The 24,506-nt window shown below is 40.7% G+C and overlaps 1 protein-coding gene across 2 annotated transcripts in view; it reads left to right on the forward strand.

Moving 5' to 3' along the window:
- Positions 1-10,269: 10,269 nt before the first annotated feature.
- ATP6V1C1 (ATPase H+ transporting V1 subunit C1) overlaps positions 10,270-24,506 on the forward strand; it is a 47,647-nt gene continuing 33,410 nt past the window's right edge. For both annotated transcript variants that reach the window (XM_019467945.2, XM_019467946.2), the window contains exon 1: positions 10,270-10,449. The gene's annotated coding sequence lies outside the window, so the exon portion shown is untranslated. The remainder of the gene's footprint in view (positions 10,450-24,506) is intronic.

A 24,506-nucleotide genomic window follows, 5' to 3' on the forward strand; every position in this document is an offset into this window, starting at 1 on the left:
AGAATTAGGTCACATGCAAATGCCTGACACAGTTCTCGTAAGGGTAATGGCATTACCTTTAGAGGAATCAGACTCATTCCTGACAATTTCCTCTGAAATACTTGGCTATGCAGATGAGTCCCTGGACAAAATTGAAATTCTGTTAGAAAGGAAGGAGGGGGAATGGACCCTGAGGGGGCAACTCTTAAATGGAGGCTATATTATCAGTCTTTAGGATTATGAAGAAATGTTTGCTTAGGATCCCTATCTGAAAGGGCCTTGTAATCTGGTTGGTGGTAGACACTCCAAAAAATGACAGCAGAGTTTTTAGCACAGTTTGGATACATAGTAGGCGCGTATGAATTTGCTGGATGAATGAATACGTACCAGTACACCCTAAATGCTAAATGAATAACACAACCATGCACAGAGATTCAGATGTATTGAATCAGTTCTAGTGCAAAGATTTATCAAGTATAGTGAAGTTCTATTAGAATACAGATACCCAAGTCACAACCCCTAGAATTCAAATTCAGGTTTTTTCACGGCCCCAGTTACCTGCATTTTTAAACAAGAAGCCTAGGGGGTTCTAGTACAAGCTCCATGAGAGTTAGGGAGGGTGGCTGTAAGGGTGTGGTTGGAGTAGGTAGGTAAAATTTTGTTTAAAGCCATCTAATGAATCATCAAATTAAAGAACTGGTGATTTACCTTCTGATATTTGTAAAATGGTTGCTAGGATCCACAAAATAGTGTTTTAGAGTTCTTATCAAAGAACCGTAAGTACAAAGGGAACTTACTGTGCAACTTTTCCCTTCTGGGCTTAATTAAGCTGATCGACTGCTGAGGAAAAGGTGAATCAAACAGTGTTTCCAAATTCCAAATTCGAAGGTATTTGTTTTATTTGAGAATACAATCACATACAATGATCAGGCTGCTGTTTTATAATGGATTGAAAACATTTGCTCATTCTTATTCTTCCCCAGCACCAGTACCCCCTGCCCCAATTTCTTTATAATTTATTGTACTCAGAAACTTGTAGGTGTAGGGTGAGACTATTCTTTCCCTCTGAATTGCAAAATTTACATTTAGACGGGAAGAAAACCTTAATTTGCCACAGCTCTTATTTAACTGTCTGAAGAAATAGGGTCTAAATTCCAACCAGCAGGTACACGCGTGCTTGCTTTCATGTTGCCAATGTCATTTTCATTTATATCTGGTTAGTTTTTACTTCCCTTTCCTAATTCACCCTTTTATTTCTGCATTGTACTCACTCCCTTTGCTGGGGTGTGTGTGTGTGTGTGTGTGTGTGTGTGTGTGTGTATTTTATTTTCTCAGTGAATGCACTGGTATTGATATACCATTTGGATTGGATATTTGTAAAGCCTGGTTGGAGAATGTATGTAATAATCATAACTATAATTATATAGCAAGCATGATTTCAAAGCACTGTGACTTCCATTATCTCAAACTTCAAAACTTATTAGGTGCTAATATGCATATCATTTAGCAGGTTAGGAATTTGATATTTTTCCAGGATCATACAGTTAGTAAATAGGGCAGCCAGGGGGAGAAAAATTATAAGCCATGGTGGATTTGGTAGTGTCATATAAACTGGATTTAATTTTATAGGATTATTTTTTAAAACCTAAAAGATAGATCATCTTATCTGCTTTCATTCATACAATAGTAGCTACATCTGGATGCTCTGTAAGTAAATTGATATGGTTAGGGTGTTATTAATGTCAAGGATTGTTTTAGTGCAATCTGGATGCTTAATGTGAATTTAACCTCTAAAAGTGAAGGCTAGGGGCCCCTGGGTGGCTCAGTCAGTTGAGTGTCTGACTTTGGCTCAGGGGAGCCCCACATGGGCTCACTGCTGTCAGTGCAGAGACTACTTCAGAACCTCTGTCCCCCTCTCTCTCTGCCCCTTCCCCACCTGTGCTCTCTCTCTCTCTCTCAAAAATAAATAATTAAAAAACATTTTTTAAAAAGTGAAGGCTATGGGGCACCTGGGTGGCTCAGTCGGTTGGGCGTCCGACTTCAGCTCAGGTCCTGATCTCGTGGTCTGTGAGTTCAAGCCCCGTGTCAGGCTCTGTGCTGACAGCTCAGAGCCTAGAGCCTGTTTCAGATTCTGTGTCTCCCTCTCTCTCTGACCTTCCCCCATTCATGCTCTCTCTCTCTCTGTCTCAATAATGAATAAACGTTAAAAAAAAATTAAAAAAAAAAAGTGAAGGCTATGGGGTGCCTGGATGGTTCAGTCGGTTAAGCATCCGACTTCGGCTCAGGTCATGATCTCACGGTTCGTGGGTTAGAGCCCCGCATCGGGCTCTGTGGTGACACCTCAGAACCTGGAGCCTGCTTCGGGTTCTATGTCTCTCTCTCTCTCTGTCTTCCCTCCCCTGCTCACATTCTGTCCTCTCTCTCAAAAATAAATAAATATTTAAAAAAAAAATTAAAAATGAAGGCTAAAAAGCTTTACGAGTGTACGTGTCTGTGTGTGTTCATGTGTGTTAACAGAAAATAGGTTATGATCATTCACAAGGTTCTTTAGATACTGCTTGTGTTCAGTTTCTGCAGCAGTTTTTAAATTTATTTAATTTATTTAATTTTTTCCTGGAGGCTCAGGACTCTGTTCCAGTTTCTGAGCCGAGATATGAGGCCCTCTAGCTCACCATGCTGAGATTCATGATCATCACCCTGTGCCTAACACACCAGCTACTATTCTAGGAACTTGGCTGCCTTTTTGAGACTCAATTCCCTTTCTTGTGTTCCAGTTTTATTCATAAATGATAATGATCATTATAGCTAGCATTTTGTGGGGACTCAATGGGCACCAGGTGCTTGCATAAGTGCATGATCTCATTTAATCCTCCTAATAAGCCTATTGCAAGGGTTATGGATGAGAAAACTGAGATTCAGTTACGGTAGCAAGTGACAGAACCAGGGCCACCCTTAACGGGTGCATTGAGTCCCTGCCCAATACCCAGTCTGTCTAAGATCATGCTTTACAATGCCCCTTCCCTTTCCCAGCTCACTCCTGATGTTCACAAAACTCTCGTGGTCCCCAGAGAATCAGTTATGCCAAGAGTATTTTGCGAGATGTTAATTTGTGTTAAATACACTTTCCGTCCTCCACAAGTAAAGTGATGTGATGATATTAATCATAAGTCAAGATAATGCCTAGATTCTAGGCAAGCAATACACTCCTGGGGGTGTACCTAGGAGCCCTGGAAAGAAAGTGTTGTTTACAATTGTCGGAGCCCCCCAAGTTAAACCTACGTCATTCAATGGGCACAGGTTGACAGTTCCACTAATGTGGTCACCCACCAGCTGTTAAGTCCTAGAGTTCTCATGTCACTTGGAATACTTGAGCCTAGTCTTGTTTGAGGAGCTGCCTGGGGGCAGTCAGACTAAAATTGTCCGTTTGTCCGTGTCACCAGGCAGGTGGCATTCATCCACCCCTTGGAATGACTGTGCAATGACTATACGAGTGGGGCTCGGCAAGACAGCCAGGAGTGTTGACAGGTGCTTTGTGTAGGACATGCAGGAGCTGGGACCATTCCTTGCTCTTTCAGATAAACATGGCGGTAAGGTTAAGGGGAAGAGGATCAAACCTCCAGTTGTTCTCAGAGCCAACAGGCTGGGAAAAGCAGTGAATGAAATGGAAAGTGCTAGGAAAGTTTAGGAGAATCACAATAGGATGTTCTCCTTTCTGAGGAAGGCTCTGGGGATGATCTAAATGACAAAGATCCTCAAGGTCCTTCCTCCTCCATACCTGCTAAGGTCTAGGGTGTTACTTGCCCAGGGGCTGGGTTATTCTCCCTCCTCCAACACAAAATCCAAGTGTCCCATTCCAGCGGCTCCCCCTTCACCTTTCCCCAGTCATTCTCTGTGCTCACTTGGACCTTTCATCTGGAAGAAACTTGCAAGAAGGATAAGGAATTTTTATAAACTTACCGTGATTTATTATGTCCCCACTCTGGCCCCCAACAGGCCACTCTAGGGAGACTTGATGAATAGTGTGTTCAGCCAAGTGTTCGTTATCCTTATGATCTCTGTAACTGTTCTTTGACTGGGGTGGGGGCAGGGGCGTCTGCTCACCCAGGACACGTATCAGTACCAGTCATTATAAAGGGAAGAGCTGAGGCTGATTGCCAGAATGGTGAGGAAGTGCCTCCGCCTGGAGGAGAGTTAGCAGCCCAGCAACCCTGGCCCCAGCTAGTCTTTGAGACCGCATGACTTGCAGCCGCCTCCCCAGTTCCTCCTTGGCAACAGGCTATAAAGCAGAGAACCATTTATTGCTCAGCAGACATTCGATGTAGCCTACAACTGATTCCCAGGGACCATACAGCTTGGCTTATTATCTGTTTTCAGGGACTTCTTGCAAAATCCATCAATCAGCCCATGAGATCCTCATCCTTCCTCTTCCAGAAAGCTGTGTCTGCGATGTAGTCCGTAGTCCCTGTCACAAACACTATCGAGAGCTGGGAAAGGTCTGAGATTGAATACTACAAGTTAGCCTGGCCTGTCAGAGCTTCATGGATGCTAGTCGCAGACATAAGACCCCTGGGTCAGAAACAGAGGTCTTAGACTCACAGTACAGTATGTGGTGGGGGCCTCAGTGTATTTCTATCCGTTCCTCCACCCCGATGCCCACGGCGGGGACATAGATGGATGCGGGGACACATAGTCGATTTCATTACAGGCGTGTAACCCTGAGCTTAGGGAACCCAGATCTTTCATACGGTACAGTATGTGTGGCTGTCCAGCACTTCAGAAGGAGACGCTGTGTGCTATACAAACATCCTGGAAAAGATAGTCTGGGGAAGTTGGTGCTTCTACTACCAAGACGTGCAGAGATGTGAGAGACCCATGAAGAATTCTTTCCCTACATGGGTCACATAAATACATTTAATAAAATAGTGAGGGCTGAGATAAAAGTATTGAAAAGGCACTTGAAACCAGTGTTCATTATGTCTGCTAATTTGTTTTAACACACTTTCCCTTCAGTAAACCCATTGTATTATTAACTGTTTGGAAAGATGTTATGTTTGTAAATTGAGGAATTAGATGTAACAATAAATGAGGGACTAAAGAGAACATGTTTATGATTATTATCAGGGTTTTTTTGGCATGTTTTTTCCTTTAAAAAAAAACCTGATTGGTTCATTATAACTACTGGATGCTAACTTCCTGTGCTATTACTTCTAGGCTATTAGTGTAAATAAGAGGAAAATTAAATTGGTTTGGTCTGAAGCCAGCCACTTCCCAGTACAGAACAGTACTTGTTCAAAATCTTGCCCACTGTGTTATTTAAAGCTGGAATGAGCAAATTAGAAAGTAATGATAAAGGGAACAAAATCTTGAAATACAGATGAAAGGACTGAATTGCTTTTTTTTTAAGTTTATTTATTTATTTTTGCGGGGGGCAGAGAGAGAGAGAGAGAGAGAGAGAGAGAGAGAGAATCCCAAGCAGGCTCCATGCTGTCAGTGCAGAACTGATGCAGGCCTCGATCTCACAAACCACGAGATCATGACCTGAGCCAAAATCAAGAGTCGGTGCCCAAGGACAGAACTGCTTTTTAAAAAATATATTTTAGGGGTGCCCGGGTGGCTCAGTCGGTTAAGCGTCTGACTTCAGCTTAGGTCATGATTTTGCAGTTCATGGGTTCGAGCCCTGTGGACAGCTAGCTCAGAGCCTGGAGCCTGTCTTTGGATTCTGTGTCTCCCCCTCTCTCTCTGTCCCTCCCTTGCTTTCTCTTTCTCTCTCTCTCTTAAAAATAAATAAAACATAAAAAAAAATTTTAAATATATTTTATCTTCCTACTTCTATGAATATTTGCTGCTCCCAAGAACGTTTCATAACATTTCCAAGGAGACAATGACAAAGGTGATAATTTCTATTAGTTCAGGGACCAACAATGCAGGGAACAGAAGAAAGGAACTGACAGGTTTAATGACTCAGTAACCTCGTCCCTTCCCCTCTGTCACTCAATGTTTGAAAATCCTGCCTTTCTTTTAATTATAAAATCTATTTAATCGTCTATTGGATGCTTACCATGTACAATACCCATTCAAGACTGAGTAAAAGGTGGTCTTGGTTAGGCTGATAAATCGTAATGCAAGTGAAATTAAATGCCCTAAGAATGCCGTGAGAATTCAGAGTAGAAAAGGAGTATGTCTCAGAGTGCAAAGAGAGCTTTATGTAGCAGAGGCTAAGAGCATGGACTCAGGAAACAGCCTGGGTTCAGAACTCAGATCTGCCGCTTACTAATTAGTCAAATGACATTATCCCATCGTTCTTCAGTTTCCTCATATGTAAAATAGGGATAATAATACTTGTCTCAAAGGGTTGTTTTGAGGATTAAATGAGTTAATATATTCAAACCACACAGAACAGTGCTGGGCACAAAGCTAAGTGCTTTAGAAGTCCAGCTGTAATTGCTGTTGTTATATGTATGATTGTGGAGCTCAGGAAAAAAAAAAAAAAAACAACCTTTATGAATGAGAAGTCACTACAGGTGATCCTGGTTAACAGCAGGGAATGGAATGGAGACAATGTCAGACATCCCTTTTCTGACAGCCCAGCTGAGGCCCTAGAAACATGGATGTCCTTGGGTCTTGCTCTGGGGAAGGCTAGACAAAGACATTCCACACCTGCTGCTCTGAGCCTAGGGCAAAGGTTGCATATGTGCATACATCTGAACTGAAATATTCATGAAGGATGTACCCAATTGATTTTCCCTGAGTCGTGGAATGACAGGTGATGTTTACTTTCTTATTTTTGCTTGTCTATACTTTCTAATTACTAATAATTAATATCTATTATTTGTTATATTAGGAATAAATGAAACCCTGTTTTAAAACGCCATTATTCATTAAACAGTTGGCATTTATTGATAAAAAATTGTGTTTCTATTCTTTTCAAGCAAGGACTATAATATGCAGAAATTTGTGACTACGATGAGTCCAGAATTCACTAGGAGGGTGGCATATGGAAACCAATCTCTTCGCTAGTAAGTGAGTCTGGCTGACAACCCAAAATGGTAATGTGACCATAACATTACTTGATTCCATTTAAATCTTACAGCAACAATAGAGGTAGATATTATCGTCTCAATTTTATAGATGAAAACTCAGAGTATTATATATCATATTGGTAATCAAGAATTTGGGAATCTAATGGGATGCCTGGCTGGCTCTGTTCGTAGAGCATGTGACTCTTAATCTCTGGGTTGGGAGTTCAAGCCCCACACTGGGCATAGAGATTACTTAAAAAAAAAAAGTTATAAAAACTTTGGAATCTGAGAATATCATGCATCTAGTCTAGGGTTCTCAGCCTCAGCACTAGTGACATTTTGGATCAGAAAATTCTTTGTCATGGGGACTGTCCTATGCATTGTAGGACATTCAGCAGTAGCCCTAGGTTCTACCCCTAGACACCTGTAATATCCCTTTCCTCACAGGTTGTGACAAGCAAAAACATCTTCAGACATTGCCAAATGTCCTCTGATTGAGAACCACTGGTCTAGTGTATTCTATTCATTAATTATTAATTATATATCATTAATCATTAATTATGTATGAATTAATTATTCATATTAAACTCAACATTCAAGATATAAACCTCAAATCATTTTCAACACTTCACCTTTATAGGGGGCTTAGTCCTTCAATTAAATCTTTAATTGATGTTGCTGTTGATGAAAACAGACATTATGACATAATGGACATATTTTGTGTAAATATTTTCCTGTCTTTTGAATTACTTCCACCCTAATGTTATCAAATGAACAAACATTTTTTTAATTTTTATTTTAGAGAGAGAGAGAGAGAGCATGAGTTGGGGAGAAATGTAGAAAGGAGAATCTTGAAAAAAAAAACTTTTTTTTTAATGTTTTTAAATTTATTTTTGAGAGAGAGACAGAGAATGAGTGGGGGAAAGGCAACCAGAAAGGGAGACACAGAATCCAAAGCAAGCTCCAGGTTCTGAGCTGTCAGTATAGCACCTAAGACTGGGCTTGAACTCACGACCTGTGAGATCATGACCTAAGCCCAAATCAGACACTATAACGGACTGAGCCATCCATTCTCTTTAGGTGCCCCTAAAAAGAATCTTAAGCAGGTTCCATGCTCAGCCCAGAGCCTGACTAAAGGCTCAATCCCACGACCCTGGGACCATGACTAGACCTGAAATCAAGAGTTGGACGCTCAATCAACAGAGCCCCCCAGGTGCCCCAGGTGACATGATTTTGATTCCTATTGTGCTATTAGTTTGAACTACTTTTCTCACTTTGTTTAATTAAAATATTTATCTTTTTCCCCTTGAAAAAATTGTAAGAAAAAAAATAAGTGTTCTCTATGCAGTTTTTCAGTGCCTTTAAGCTTAGAAGGCACTTCCTGGTGGGGAGTATATATTTGGAAATGGAGGGGAAAGTGTGGCATGCCTGTTATACACACTGACATACTTAGTAAGCATGCTCCTACATGTAGTATAGAAAAGTGAGCTTGCTCTCTTTTGTAAAACACATTCTCCTACTCTTAAAAGCAATCATTCCCTGCTTATATAAACACTTGCTAGGTTTTTAATTGACATATGCCAGACCTAGTAATAATTAGAGCTAACATTTACCGAGCACTACATTACACGATCTCTCAAGTATAACATGGTGTTTACAACACTGGAATGTGTCGGGAGGCCAGAATTGGATGCGCTTGAGTTTAAAATTTAAGAAACTGGGATGAGAATTCTGCTTCAGGGCCACACACAAACAAAAACCCCGGAAAGGTTTTAAATGCAGACCCTAAAATTGCACTGTCCAAACCGATTGCTACTAACCTCCCATGCGTATCTAAATTTTAACTAAAGTGAAATAAATTTTAAAATTCAGTTTTGGCCACACTAGCCACATTTCAAGTGTTCAACAGCCACATAAGGCTAGTAGGTATCATATTAACAGCACAGAGTAACATTTCCATCATCGAAGAAAGTTTTATTGGACAGTGCAGAGCTAACAGAATATTGCTTTCAGGGCCATTTTTGTGATACCAGATAAAGCTTTTGGAATTCCTGACAAGTTTCCAAAGCTGTGTAACAGAACTGGTTGTTGGAGTTGCCTGAACTTCCTCCAGAATTGGTGAAAAGCATCAGGTTGGGGATAGTTTGGTTGGTTGTTACTTTCTGTCCAATATAATACTAAGGCTCTAAGAAATTCTGTGGTGAATTTCTTCTACAGGAACACAAGAGCAGAAAAAGCCCAGGATAGCTCAGAAAACTTCCGTCCTGTAATATCCAGTAAAACTGGTGACCATTCACTGGGTGTTTCCTATGTGCCAGTCACTGTGCTGAATGCATACTTCCTTCAATCCTCACAAAACCTCTAAAAGATGTGTATCGTTGCCACCATTTCACAGGTAAGGAAGCTGAACTTTAGAGGCCTAAGGTCACACAGTAGCAGAGCCAGGATCTAAAACAAGATAGCTTTATGCTCATGTGTTAAGCACCCCTGTAAACCTCTGGTTCTTCACTTTCCTCATCTGCAAGTCTAAAAGGACTAAATTAGAAAACCCCAAAGTTCTCTACCATTTCTAAAACTATGTTCTAAATTAGAATAATACCCCCCGCCCCCCCATTTTCCCAAGCCAATGAACTATGCAGGGTTTGGAAGAGCGCCTTGCTACCTAAGGATATGCTTTCTCCCATCCATACTTTTTCCTGAAACCTTTCTCGGCTTCCCATTATCTAATGTGGTTTCGACTGTTGTGATGTTTATCTCACGCCACACATACTCCTGAACTAGAGAACGTGCTCTCGTGGCAAGGAGGGATTCGCTCCGGTAAATTCTTAAAAACTTAGCAGAACGCCTAGTGCACAGTAAATGCTCCACGAACATTTATGGAATTAACTGGAAGTGGACTGGCAGGAAAACGTGAACCACTTGAAGAGAACTATTAAGGATATTACTTAGAAAACGGGGCTGTCTGAAGAAAACCCCGAATGGAATAGCCCGTATGGGGGGGCGGCTGGAGACAAATTCTGAGCCGCAGACACCTGACGAAGTGGAATAACGTTAGGGATGGCGGTGGTGACGTTCGCAGGGGGCGGAGCGGACGGCGCCAGGACTCTGGGAGAGGCGGCAAACTCCACCCACCCCGGAACAGCGGCCGCCTGCCCTCCCGGGTCTTCCAGGTTCCCGGGACCGCATCCCAGCCCCGCCCCTCCTCGGAGGTCGCTGCTGCGACGGCAGCTGCGGCTGCGCAGTGGCGCGCGCGTAGGCGAAGCGGCGCGCGCCGCGGTCAGCTGATTGCTCCGGCTGGCACGTGACTTGCTCCGTAGACGCTGGGGTCGTGAAAGCCGTGGGGCCGGAGCTTAGGTCCGGGAGGGATGGAGCGCTGAGCCGTTAACGTCTGCCGGGCTGTCCGCCTCCGTACCTGTTAGTGCAGCCACTTCGTCGTTTGACATCTTCCTGGGTCAGTGAGCGATGGTTACCCCGGATGGGGAGTCCTGGCCAGGCCGAACCTTGCGCTGCGGTCGCCGTCTGGGAGGGATGGGGGCGGGCGCAGGGGCCGAAGCTGTGGCGTTGGAGCTGGCTGGGTGGCTGTGGCTGGTTTCTCGGCGCCAGTTCGTTGAAACCTTGGGCGTAGGTTCTGTTTCTAAGGAAGAGGAAGCAGGGAAAAAGAAATGGCCCTAGGGGGTACGGAATAGCAGAGACAGGAAGGCAAAACACTGAGGGTCTGGGACATTTCTCCTTGCATTGAGGGTGGGGAGCAAATCCACGCCCCCTGATTGAGAGGGATGAAATGTGACAGAGTGGCCCAGATGAGGATCTGGGGTGGTGTTGTGTGAAGTCACCGCGAGCTCGAGAGCCTTCACTGGGTGTACGCGCTTGTGAGTAGGGGGATGGCAGTTTAAAGGGTCTGCGAGCCCTTCACTACTGGCAGGGGTCTCTCGCACAGGATGCAGGATCTTTGTAGGCAGGGGAAAGAGTGAGAATCCAGAGAACTCAAACCATTTTTTATTAGAATGGGGGAAGGGTAGGCAAGAAACCCTGCAAAGGAACTTGAGAGAGTCACGTAAGGCAAATTGAATCATCTGAAAATGAGTAAATAGAAGCTGATACTCTTTTCAGAGGAAAAGTCTGGTATGTTAGGGAAAGATAAAATATTTCAGTGAGAGCTCAGAACTTAGCACTGCTCTAGGAATGCGGGAGTGGGGTGTAAACAGTCCAGCCTTAGGAGTTCCCACCAGTGTTGGGGAGAGAAGTCACACACACATGAAACATTGAAGTACTATGAAGTTGCAAGAAATGATCAAAAAGAATGCTAAGTGCTTTGGAATTGTGAAGTAGGGATGGAGATATGACCCGACAGTATCATGAAATGTCCTGGAGGAAAGATAACTGGGGCTGGGCCTTTGCAAGCCAGTGGGATTTGAACTGGTGGAGAGAAATGAGGAGAACTTTCTAGGTGAGGAAATCCACAGGATCTGAAGGCCTGAAGATGAGAAGAAAGTGCTTCTAGGGGAGTAAAAAATCCATGTTTGTGGTGGATTTGAATTACGGAGAAGTGAGAAATAAAGTTGGGGTCTGATAATGAAGACTACTGAATGATATTTACTCATTCATTCAACTGATACTCATTCAACTGAGCTATATATATATATATATACCAAGTACTATGCTGCTATTAAGGTTTAGGAAACAGGATCTCTCTCGTAAAGCTTACAGTCAAGTGGAGGAGATGGGTTTTAATAAATAATCGTGCAAGTGTGAAATGTGCTTGGAAGGAATAACAGTGGTGTGAAAGAGTTTGTAAAGGAGATGCCTTTTTAGAAAGTACAAAGGAGGCTTTTTGGAGCATGTGACTTTCAAACTGATAGCTGAAAAGAGGCTAGAAAGGAGGAGAAGGTGTGACTGAAAATGTTCCAGGTGGAAAGAACAGCGTATGTATGTCCGTGCCCTGAGATGTGAAGAGGAATAAAGCTTTTGAGAAGTTGTAGGAGGACTAGCATGGCCAAACCTGGAGGGAGCTATGTGAGAGAGGCATGCAGAGGAAGGCTGGGATCAGGCCCAGCAGGGCTTTTATCCTAAAAGTAAAGGGAAGCCAGTGAAGATTATAGTCAGTAAAGTGAGTTAGACATGTTGTTGTTGTTTTTTAATATTTATTTATTTTGAGAGAGAGAGTGAGAGCACGCAAGTGGGGGAAGGGTGGAAGGGTGGGGACAGAGGATCCAAAGTGGGCTCTGTGCTGACAGCAGAGAGCCCAACATGGGGCCTGAACTCACCAGCCCTGAGTTCGTGACCTGAGCCAAAGTCAGACATTTAACCGACTGAGCCACCCAGGTCCCCTAGACGTGGTTTTTAAAAATAAAATTTTGTTGGGGTGCCTGGGTGGCTCAGTCACTTAAGTGTCTGACTTCGGCTCAGGTCATGATCTCACAGCTCATGAGTTCGAGACCCATGTCAGGCTCTGTGCTGACAGCTCGGAGCCTGGAGCCTGCTTCAGATTCTGTGTCTCCCTCTCTCTCTGCCCCTCCCTCACTCATGCTCTCTCTCAAAAATAAACATTAAAAAATTTTTTTTAAAAATAAAATTTTGTTGAGAGAGTGGAGGGTGCAAAAGTAAATGAGGGGAAACCACCTTGGGAGGACGTTGTTGTAATTCCTGCCAAGAGATGGCAAAGCAATTAATAGATCCTCCTGTAAGAAATGGAGAGCCACTGAAGGGTTTGAAGTTAGGATACCTTCTCTCTCCAGTAAGGAATTGAGAAGGTTTAACTGTATTCACTTTTGAGACTCAAGGAGTCAGGGAAGGGAAAGAGTGATTAGATTCTATATTGACCCTTCACTGAGGGCAGTTCTAACTACCCCCTAAGCAGTCCTGAAGTCCACAGGGAATCGTTTGGGAGTTGACTAGAGATTCTTTTGCAAAAATCTGTCTTTGGTCTCTCAGACTTATCGTCTGGTAATGTTATCTTCTCCAGAATACCTTTTATTGAACAATAGTAAAGGGCGGACTCAGTTACCTTTCATGTTTATCTTGTTCTCACAGGTCTTTGAGAGAAGGTAGATGAAAATGCTGTTCATTGTAAAGGTAGGAACCTGTTAAGACCCTTGGAGCTAGAAACAGTTTTGTCTCAGTGTGGCATAACTTCCAGAGTGTACTGACTCCTGGTATTGTTCCTGCTGATACACCTACATAATACTTAACCACAATCATATCTAGAGAGAAGGCTGAGTTTCCTAAAGTACATTGTAATCTTTGATTCAGCAGTTTTGGTGAACTTTTTCTAGTAGGACACCTTCAAAGGATTGGCAGTGGTGGTCAGCGCTTTTAAAACTGCTTTTCTGTAAGCTTGGGTAAACCTAGTCAGTACACAGCGGCTGGAGGAGATAATGAGCAACAAAGTAGAGCTCAAAGTGCTCAGGTTGTCAATCACGGTTCTTTGGCAACAAGCAGGTTTTAAGGTGTGCTGAAGACGCAGCGGAGCCTCAGGGTTGTGTCTCAGAGCTCCCGGATCTTTTTCTCTTGGTATATCTTGCAGGGACTAGATAAAATCTAAAGAAACAGTACCTGGCATCTGACTAAAGTAAATGCTAAGAGCTAGATAGTGTAATTTTGCATTTAAACTGGATAGAAGATACTCGTTTTTAATTTTTGGCATGTTAGTCTTAGGAGCTTCATTTACATTTGCTTTTACAACCTAAAAAGAAACTTCTGGGCTTCAAAAGTTGGATACTATGATTATTTCCACAACTTGTGAAATAATTCCATTGGCCAAAGAGCAAAACTGGAATGCCGAAATAAACCTTTATGGCAGGATCTCCTTTGTAGTCCACTAGTTCCAGAGCAGTCTTCCTATTGAACTTGAGTTTGTTTAGGGGCAGCTACAGTTTTGACTAAGTACCTCCTAGGTAAATTTTTTTCTTGTACATATTCTGATCTGTCTGCAGGAGTAAATCTTTTTCACCCTTTGGATGTGACATTTAATACCCTTTTATGTATAAACTAATTCATGTTAGATTCCCATTTCATAAATGTTTTTAAGACCTAGTAGAAACCATTAGCATAGTGCCCTTGGAAAGATAGCTCAGGCAATGACCCAGACCATTCTAAAATCTTACTGAGATGACTGACCTTTGGAACTAGAAATTTCAAACTGTATTCTTTTTTTTTTAATTTTATTTTTTTAAATTTACATCCAGATAAGCATATAGTGCAACAATGATTTCAGGAGTAGATTCCTTGATGCCCCTTACCCATTTAGCCCATCCCCCCTTCCACACCCCTTCCAGTAACCCTCTGTTTGTTCTCCATATTTATGAGTCTCTTCTGTTTTGTCCCCCTCCCTGTTTTTATATTATTTTTGTTTCCCTTCCCTTATGTTCTTCTGTTCTGTATCTTAAAGTTCTCATATGAGTGAAGTCCTATGATATTTGTCTTTCTCTGACTGACTAGTTTCACGTAGCATAATACCCTCCAGTTCCATCCACGTAGTTGCAAATGGCAAGATTTCATTCTTTTTGATTGCCAAGTAATACTCCATTGTGTGTGTGTGTACATATATATATACACACATATATACATATATATATACATATACATATATATATACACACATATATACATATACATATATATATATATATATATATATATATATATATATACATATATATATATGTACACACACACACACACACACCACATCTTCTTTATCCATTCATCCCTTGATGGACATTTGGGCTCTTTCCATCCTTTGGCTATTGTTGATAGTGCTGCTATAAACATGGGGGTGTATGTGTCCCTTCGAAACAGCACACCTGTATCCCGTGGATAAATGCCTGGTAGTGCAATGGCTGGGTCTTAGGGTAATTCTGGTTTTAGTTTTTTGAGGAACCTCCATACTGTTTTCCAGAGTGGCTGCACCAGCTTGCATTCCCAGCAAACTATATTCTTTTGTTGTTGTTTTTTTTAAATTTCTTTTTTTAATGTTTACTATTTTTGAGAGAGAGAGAGAGACAGAGAGCAAGCAGGGAAGGGGCAGAGAGAGAGGGAGACACAGAATCTGGAGCAGGCTCCAGGCTCTGAGCTGCCAGCAGAGAGCCCCAATTGGGGCTCGAACCCATAAACTGTGAGATCATGATCTCAGCCAAAGTCAGATGTTTAACTGACTGAGCCGGCCAGGCACCCCCTGAAACCGATGTGTTTTTAAAGATATTTTAAGCAAGCTATCAGTGAATAGAAAGTTACTTGTAAATTAAAACTGATAATAGGTGGAGTAACTTTACCATGAAAGCTTTTCTTTATGAAGCAGCCTATACTTTAGTGTTCCTGTATGAGTGCTACTGGCATTTTGGACAGGACTCTGTTGTCTGGCCTCTGTACGGGGAGAACCTAAAATGCTCCCGTATATTTTCAGACTCCTGGAGGAGAGAGGTACCATTTGCTTGCAAAACACATGTGGTGCTACCATTTATTTGTTGGACAGATACTTGCGTGCTTGTTAAGTGATAGGCACTCTGTTAGTTATTGGGGATCTAGAAGTTAAGAGTAGTATTTTAATAAGCTAGCATGTAAAATGTGTATAGCCGCTAGCTGTGTGATTTTGGGCACTAATTTCATTAACTGTTCTGTCGTTTTCTAGTGGGGGTGGTAGTAATATCTTCTTTGAGTTAAGCACAAAATTACTTAGCATACTGAAGTGGTTATCACATAGTGCATATTCAGTAAGTGGTTGTCACTACCAGTAAACAGAATCTCAAGCTTCTAGAGTGAAGAATGGGAGAAAACTAACATGTTGTAAGTCTGTAACTTGATGAATTTCAGGCTAGGATACGTTGTGTTGTAGATATAAGCATCTTCTGGCTGAACATGGTATTGTGGTCCATTCACGGTTACAAAATACCAGCCCAGGGTTGCTTGGCTGGTTCAGTCCATGGAGCATGTGACTCTTGATCTCAGGGTGTGAGTTTGAGCCCTGCATTGGGTGTGGAGCCTACTTAAAATAAAAATTAAAAAAAAAAAAAAAACCCACCCCAAAGAAAAGGGAAATAACGTTTGGAAGCCATGAGTGTAGATTCAGGGATTCCCCTGGATTGGAAGGAATTGTTTGTTCCTTGGGTCATTGCTGAGTTGCATATGGCAGAGAGGAAGTCTCTAGGAGCTCAGAAGGTCCTGATGATTACTTTCAGTAATAGGTGTACAGTGCCCTCCTTGCCATGTCTAGCTTACCAGAAATTACCAGAAATTTTCCCTAACACAACCTAACACCACCCCCTCCCTAACCCTTCAGTGTTTAAGACAGATATCTATGCAAAAGGAAGGCTTGGCTCCTCTTCTTAAATTTATATATTTATTTTGAGAGAGAGGGAGAGAGAGAATTCCAAGCAGGCTCTGCACTGTCAGGATGGAGCCTGATGTGGGGCTTGAATTCATGAACCACAAGATCGTGGCCTGAGCCTTAAGTCGGACCCTTAACCGACTGAGCCACCCAGGCGCTGCCAATTTATTATTAATTTATTTTTTAGAGAGACAGCACATGTGGGAGAGAGGGGCTGAGGGAGAGACAGCACATGTGGGAGAGAGGGGCTGAGGGGGAGAGGGGGAGAGAGAATCTCAAGGAGGCTCCACGCTCAGCCTGACACGGGTGAGGTGACCCACGACCCATGGTTGATCCCATGACCCTCAGATCATGAGCTGAGCCAAAATCAAGAGTGGGGTGCTCAACCATCTGAGACACCCAGGCGCCCCAGGCTTGGCTTTTACAAATTGTTTCTAGCCAACTGAAATAAAAAAGATGATCATTTATAAACTATGTCTATTAAAGATGAAATTGTCTTCCATCTTTAAATGTATTTATGGCATGAAATTCAGGTAGTCTGTAATGGGATTATAGAACAATTTTAAATACTTTAGTTGAAAACAGAAAAAAGCAAAAATTAAGGCTTATTTAAAGAAATATGTTCTGACAGTTTTTAAGTTTCATTCTGTATGAGTCATGAGACTACTCCTTGAAAGGTAAAATTCCCCTTTTAGTTACTAGAAACTTTTAAACAAGTTTTATTACCAGTAAGCCAAGCCCTTCCCACAATCTCAAGATGGTTCTGTTTTGAAGAGTAGAATTTTAACATTCAAAGAGGAAAAAGTTGTTATTTTTTCTTTTTAATTTTTTTTAATGTTTATTTTTGAGAGAGAGAGTGTGTGTGAGCAGGGGAGGGACAGAGAGAGAGGGAGACATAGAATCTGAAGCAGGCTCCAGACTCTGAGCTGTCCGCACAGAGCCCCATGCAGGGCTCAAACCCACAAACTGTGAGATCATGACCGAGCTGAAGTCAGATGCTTAACCGACTGAGCTATCCAGGTGCCCCCCATTTAAAAAAAAATTTTTTTTAATTTTATTAAATAATTTATTAGTTTTTAAAATCACAGTTGGAAGGCTATGTGATATTTCTCTGACATCCAAGGTGTTTCTTCTCGTGCTTATTGAAATCGGCACTTTATTTAGTAAACCTGTATTCTCAAGGACTGAAAAGGAGGTGGTTTTGCATGTAGACCACTTGCAGTCTCATTGCAAAAATTTATTTACTGTGAAAGGTGGTTGCATTTCAAAGATTAACATATTGTTTTCTGAAAGAGTTAAAGTCAGTTCAGTGTTGGAGCACTTACAGGGGTGCTATATTTTCTGTGATTGCCCCTAAGTTGGGTCAGGCTCATACCTTCAAAAAGAAATGCTAGCAGCTCTCTGTTTGAGCTTATTATCCCCACCATTTATGTTGTGATAGTTATTGCTTTACTGTTTTTGTTTTATATTCAAGTGAATTGTGGTAGGAAAATAATCCACGGCCTTCAGATTCCCAGCAATGGGTTGATAACAGTAAATAGTCTCAGAGCTTTGCACCCAGGTTTTCCTTTCTTCTCTCCTTTCTTCCATTTTGAAAAATAATTGTTACTGCTTTTTTTTTTTAATGTTTATTTTTGAGAGAGCGAGAGTGCAAGCAGGGGAGGGGCAGAGAGAGAAGGAGACAGGCTCCAAAGCTGGCTCTTTGCTGACAACAGAGAGCCTGATGTGGTGCTTGAACCCATGAACCGTTAGATGACGACCTGAGCCGAAGTCAGTCAGTCAACTGACTGAGCCGCCAGGCGCCCCACTGTTTGTTTTTTGTTTCTTTGTTTTTAAAAGCAGCATACTTACTGCAGTCAGACAATATAGAAGTATTTTAAAAATTTGATCAGTGTTTCTCTTGTGTTTCCACTGGATGCTGCCTTGATTTTTCTTTTTTATCTTGTCATCTGGATTAAATTTCCCTCCCACCCCTAGCTACACACACAGACCTACCTACTCATACAGACCTGCGTGCTCAAAATTGTAAGCTCCTTCACGATAGGGAGTTCATTTTATTTGTTTTGCTTCTTAGATCCTACTACGGTTCTGGAAACTTAAGCACCCACAACGTTTGGTGAGATAAATGATATGATCCTAAATTGAAAACAGTTACAGTCAAGCAAGAGACATGTGACAAAACACAAAATAGATGTCTGCTTTAATGCAGTTAGTTAATTACATGGTTCTAAATGGGTTGAGGGAGAACATACTGAGGGGGACATAATAATGGTTTTAGTGCATGGTTGGGTGTAGTTGGGGAAATCTTTCATGAAGGGAAGTTTGAATTGATTTAAACAGGAAAGGAGTTGTTTTGTGCAAAATGGACTGAGCGGAGGCAAGTAGAAAGAGGACTAAAGGTAGGCAGGCCTGAGGACAAGATTGATAGAGTTCAGGAAGATTGTGAAGATAAAGTAGAAAAACTCAGACAAGGACATCAGTAGTGATGACAGTGAAGACTGGCAGATTTGAGTTTTATTTCCAGGAAAGAAGCAAAGTAGGGGCAGACATTTTTGTGAGTTAATCAGCCTTCTATCATCTACAGTAATTTTTTTAGAGTTGGAAAAATTTTTTAAGGAGAAGTTTTGGGAATGAATCTGGATTCTACACCGTGGTCAAAGAAAGGACTTTTATGTAGGGCGTTTAAAATCCTCTGTATGCTGTCCTTCATAAATTAAATAAAAGTTCGCATTTCTTGAGCAAAGTAAGAGTTTACTCAGATTTTGTTTTGTTCTGTACTTGATATCGTATTGCTTTTCACATTTTAAGCTTATAACCTGCCATGGAAAGCATGCAAAAAGTGGGTTTCTAAACTCCACAGAACAAAAATCCATTTCTGTGTTATAGAACTAGCAATACTGTATGATTCTTGATGATATGACATTTAGCCATCTTATTAAAGAATATCTACCATTTTTTTAATAACATTCACCATATAATCAGTATGCAATCCACTACTTAATCACGGAAATGCCTATTTTAGGACAGTGGTTCTGAAACCGGAGTGATCACCTGAATTACCTGAGGGATGTAACAAGAATATTAAAAAAAAAAAAAATTCTTGGATCTCACCCTGTATAGATTAATGGAATAGAGGAGGAGAAAGGGATCTTGGATATCGTATCCAGTCCTCTCATTTTACAAATGAAGAAACTTACACAGACAGTGATAAGCAGAACTGGAATTAGATTTCAGGTGTTCATATTTTCAGTGCAGTGCTCTGGCCATTACATTGTGCTTCCTGAAGTTGGCATTTGGGTTTTCTCTGGCTGTAATTTCCAGTGAGATAAAAGGATTGCTTACCAACCTTGATCTCATGCTTCAGACGTAACTATTACTAACCAGCATTGCCCTTTTGTATTATCTCCAGGGTTCATTGTTACCATGCCATTTAGTGGTCTCTAAACTTTTACATGATTTCAAGAGTGAGGATACTGCCTTTTTAAATAAATTGTATCGGGTGTGTGTGTGTGTGTATGCACACGCGTGTGTGTGTTCACATATAGTACTTCATTATTGAAAACTTAGGAAACAGGAATGTATAGGAAGAATGAGAACATTCATTATTCACTCCCAAGAGATAATCTTTAACAATTTCTTTATAATTTAATGTTCACATGTACATACATCCTTTCCTTTCTTTAAGTTGGGATAGCTGGGACATGTGTACATTTTTATGGCTTTTGATAAATATTGAAACTGCCTTCTAGAAATTGTCTCTTTTTAAGCACAAAACTTTTTGGTCTTTCAGGTATTATATAGTTATTTTAGATTGAGGAGAAAGTACTAATAGCAAGTTATTATGTCTTTTTAATGGTTTTAAATGAATTTGTTTCATCAATCATGTCGGCATGCCATACATTTCGGAAGTAATAACATGTATGAATGTGTGGGACATTAATTCAAGCCCCATCTGTTCTTTTTTTTTTTTTTTTAACAAAAATGAACAATTTCTCCCCATATTACTAAAGCAATACATTTTCATTGTTGTGTTCACAGTATTACTACAGTCAGCTTAAACTTGTTAACATTTCTCAAGTTCATTGTTGTTACTCCTGCTTTCTATTGAGTGTTAAAACACTGCTGAGAGAGGCTGGAAGGTTATGGCTGGATCCCTACATAGAAACAAACAGATAACTTATAACAAAAACTGATGAACAGTCTATACAACAAAACTAGATGAGACTTCAGTTTTTGGCCATGATGGATCTTCTGGTACCATACTTGCTTTCTTACCATGAACAACTAGGAAACTGGACAAAATGTATGAAAAAATTCTTCCAAATATTGGACAACAGGTAGTATTTGAACTGAGAGACTGGAAACAAATGAAGCGAGATCCATAGTTCCTCTGCTTTCTACTTGGAATTGCTTTCTGTCTGGAGTCACTCTTTAGATCATGGTCTCAGAAGGAAAAACCAAGTAAAGCATGTTGGTCTTGCTGAATTGAGGAGACTGGAGTTGGGGAACACTTACCTGGCTGGAAGTTGCAGATCATATTGTCAGAAAGGAGGGAGCCAGACAGAAAAAACACCAAAAATTTGTATAGAGGTCTCTGTAGGAGGCCCAGCAAAGAATGACTAGAGAGCTTTAAGTGGAACAATATCCAGGGCACATGGGGCTGGGAAGTGTTTGAATACCTAGGGCATTCGCTAGAATCCCCAGAAAAACCTTAGTAGTAGAGCTTAATTAGCTTTAGACACATTCTAACAAAGTTTAAAAATAAGCCTCCAGTGTATTATGCTAATTTTCAAGTACCTGTCAGAAGAGAGTACAACATTCTTATAAGACGACAAAATCCAGTGATTGGCAATGTAACATTGTGAATTAGTGATCTAACAGAAAACGGAACATAATGAGGATAAAAATGAAAGGCTTTTGAAAATGGAACTTAGCTGAAAAATACATCTAAAGAGAAAAATTCACTTTGTGAGATGAATAGCAGATACTCTAAAGAAAAGTTCAGCAAACTAGAAGATAGAGCAAGAATATACCCAAACTGAAGCATAGAAAACAACTGAAAAAAAAATGAATGGAAGCTTTTTGACCTGTGGGACAGTATTAGGTGGTTTAATGTGTGACTTTTGTATTAAGAGAAGAGAAAGGGAAGCAGAAAAAAAATTTGAAGAAGAAGATGGATGGGATTTTTTCACATTTGATGAAAAGTAAACACAGATTCAGGAAGCTCAGTGAAGTCTAAGCTGGATAAACCCTTGTGACCATGGAATAGGCAAATTTTTCTTATGTCACAGAAAGCATATATTATGGGGAAAAAGTTGGTAAATTAGACATCAGAATTGATAAGTTGAAAGCACTGAGTGAGCACATATAACACCTGGAGCTTGCATACCTTTCTGATGGCCTGTCTGCTTGGGAAAACCGTTTGGCGCCTTCTTATGAAGTTAAACATACGCTAATCCTTCAGCTCTGGAATTCCACTTCTTGATGTTTAAGAGAAATGAAAATATATTTTCAAAAAAAGATTTGTCGTGGAATGTTCATAGCACCTTTGTTGTCAATGGCTCCAAAGCAGAAAGTCTAAATATCCCTCAACATGCGAATAGATCAGCAAACCGTAGTACATTCATGCAATGAATTAATAAGCAGTAAAACAGAATGTACTGCTGTTGATACAACATGGACAAATACGAAAGACTTGCTGAGCAAAAGGAGTCCGATACCGGAGAGTACATGATGTATTTTCATTTACAGCAAACTTCTGGATTAGGCAGAGCTGTCGTATGACCGCAGATCAGCATCTGCCCAGGGCTGGCAGTGCAGTAGGAGTTGACTGGGACTGGGTGTGGGGGAAGGCTTTGGGACAAAAGAGATGTTTTAAATCTTGGTTGTGGTAGTGGTTACACAGGTGTATATGTTTGTCAACAACTCATGAAACTTTATATTTTCATAAAGTTGATTTTTAAAAATATAGGGGAAGTGAAGGGAGCTAATCAGTAATAAACCAGATATTTTAACTAGATTATCTCATTTAATCCTCACAGTTATTTATTCATTCACAAATATTCAGTAGGTACTTTTTGAGGTTCTATATACTGGCCTCTGTGCCAGGTACTGAGTTGTGAGCAAAAATTATCATGGTTTCCACCAACTCTAATGGGCAGTTTATTTGGAAGAAAGACTTGAATAAAAAGTGTCCCTCAGGGAAACACTAAAAAGAAGGTGCTATGAGAGCATATAACATATTTATCTGTAGCATATAATATATACTGTCACAATGTATGATATCCATTCTGTGGTGTATCTCATATGAGGTACTTTCTGTGCCTTGGTTTCTTTGCAACTACTACCCATCTGATAAGGTTGTTTTAAACATACTAAATGAGTTAATATATATGAAGTGTTTTTATTGGTGCTAGGAGATAGGAAGTGCCCAGTAAGTATTGGCTGTTACCTTGATGACATTTGACAGTTCTAATTGTCTAATGTATACCTGTAATAACCCAGGGAACACTGGAGTAGGAAGAGGTTTAGGGGAAGACATGAATTTGACTAAAAACACTGGGTTTTAGATGTTTTTGAGGCCTCCAAGTGGAGAGGTCTTGTAGTTAGTTGAGGAGGCTTGTTGGGTATGGCTCTGGATGCAGCAGAGGAGTCTGAGCTGGAGGTAAAAATTTGAGAGAGTTCATCTAGCCTGGAATTGTCTTGTTATAGATAACATCCTCAAGAGAAAAATTGTATGCACATGTTTATACCCACATGTAACAGAGGGAGTCAGACCTAGGTCTGAGTCTTGAGGAATTCCAACATTTGATTAGGGTACCTTTTAATTTTCCCTTTTGTTAAACATATGATTCATGTGTATTTATGCCTGACTTCCAGTATGCAAGATGAAAAAAGGGAAATGATTAGGAATAAAAACAGAAGTCATTTGAAGCGTTCAGAGGAGATGGAAATGTCTAGGTTCTTGATGAGAAGATAACCAGTGGACACCCAGTTTTGACTGTTTCAGTGCAGCTGAGAGAAAAGGGGAAATGTGTTTAACAATACAATTTCATGTAAGATATATGTATATTCATCTGCAAAGATAAATTTTATATGGAGCTGAGCTTAAAGTTTTTTAAATTTGAAGGAAAAAAAAATTTTTTTTAATTAAGTAGGCTCTGTTCCCAGTGTGGGGCTTGAACTCAATGACCCCAAGATCAAGAGTCACATGCTCTCCCAACTGAGCCAGCCAGGCGTCCCTCAAGGAGAAATTTTTTTATGTGACTTGTGTCCACAGGGTAACGGTGGACATTGTTCAAAAACAGAACAAAAGGAATTTTGCATAAGACTTACTGATGCTGTTCTCAAAGGCAATTCTTAGGTTCATCATTTTGTTGATTCCTTCCAACAGTTGTGTGAAGAGATTTATAGCATTCCACAGATGAGGAAACTACTGAGGGAATAGTCAGGAGTTTAACTCTTAATGGGACTCTAAAGTTTGTGCTGTTTTTCTCTTTTTAAATTTAATTAAATTTAAATTCTATCTCCATATCTCTTGAAACTATTTTTTTTGCTTTTCTGTTTGGAGGTATCATTGTTCCTTCTAGGAGCTAGGATAGTTGGGGTGCTGGGCGTTGCTGTTTCAGACATCAACATCATCATTCTGATGATCCTAGATGAAAAGAAAAGGGAAGGGAAGCTCAATTTATTTAGAATTCCTTGGGCCTACCGGTTGCTTGGAGCCCAGAAGGAAGCAGGACAAAAGGGTTTAAGGTTACACGTGGATTTCTTCAAATAGCGGAGCTCATGTGGGTCTGAGTGCGGAACATTTTCTTCTGGTATGACACAATAGAGAGTACATAGCCTTTTACAGTCAAACTCCATGGTATTTGAACCCCACTTGCCACTCATGTGGTCTTGGTAAATGAGAACCTCTCCCAAGTATTACTACCTACCTCATAGCGCTGTCATGAGAATTAAATGAGATAGCATATGAGATGTGTATAGCATAATACCAAACATAGAGAACACCTTTTCCTCCTCATATCCAAACAATTAGGCCCTAGAGAGGGCTCCAGTTAAAAATGGAATTAGAGTACTTTGTATAAGTTTCCTAGACATTTCCTTTTTCTTTTCTTTTCTTTTTTTTTTTTTTTAACCAATCTCAAACTTATGATTTCTGGTGGCTAAGTGTGGGGCTCAAA

This window comes from Panthera pardus, unplaced genomic scaffold, assembly GCF_024362965.1.
Source record: "Panthera pardus isolate Hobbes unplaced genomic scaffold, ASM2436296v1 HiC_scaffold_7, whole genome shotgun sequence".
NCBI classification, from domain to species: Eukaryota; Metazoa; Chordata; class Mammalia; order Carnivora; family Felidae; genus Panthera; species Panthera pardus.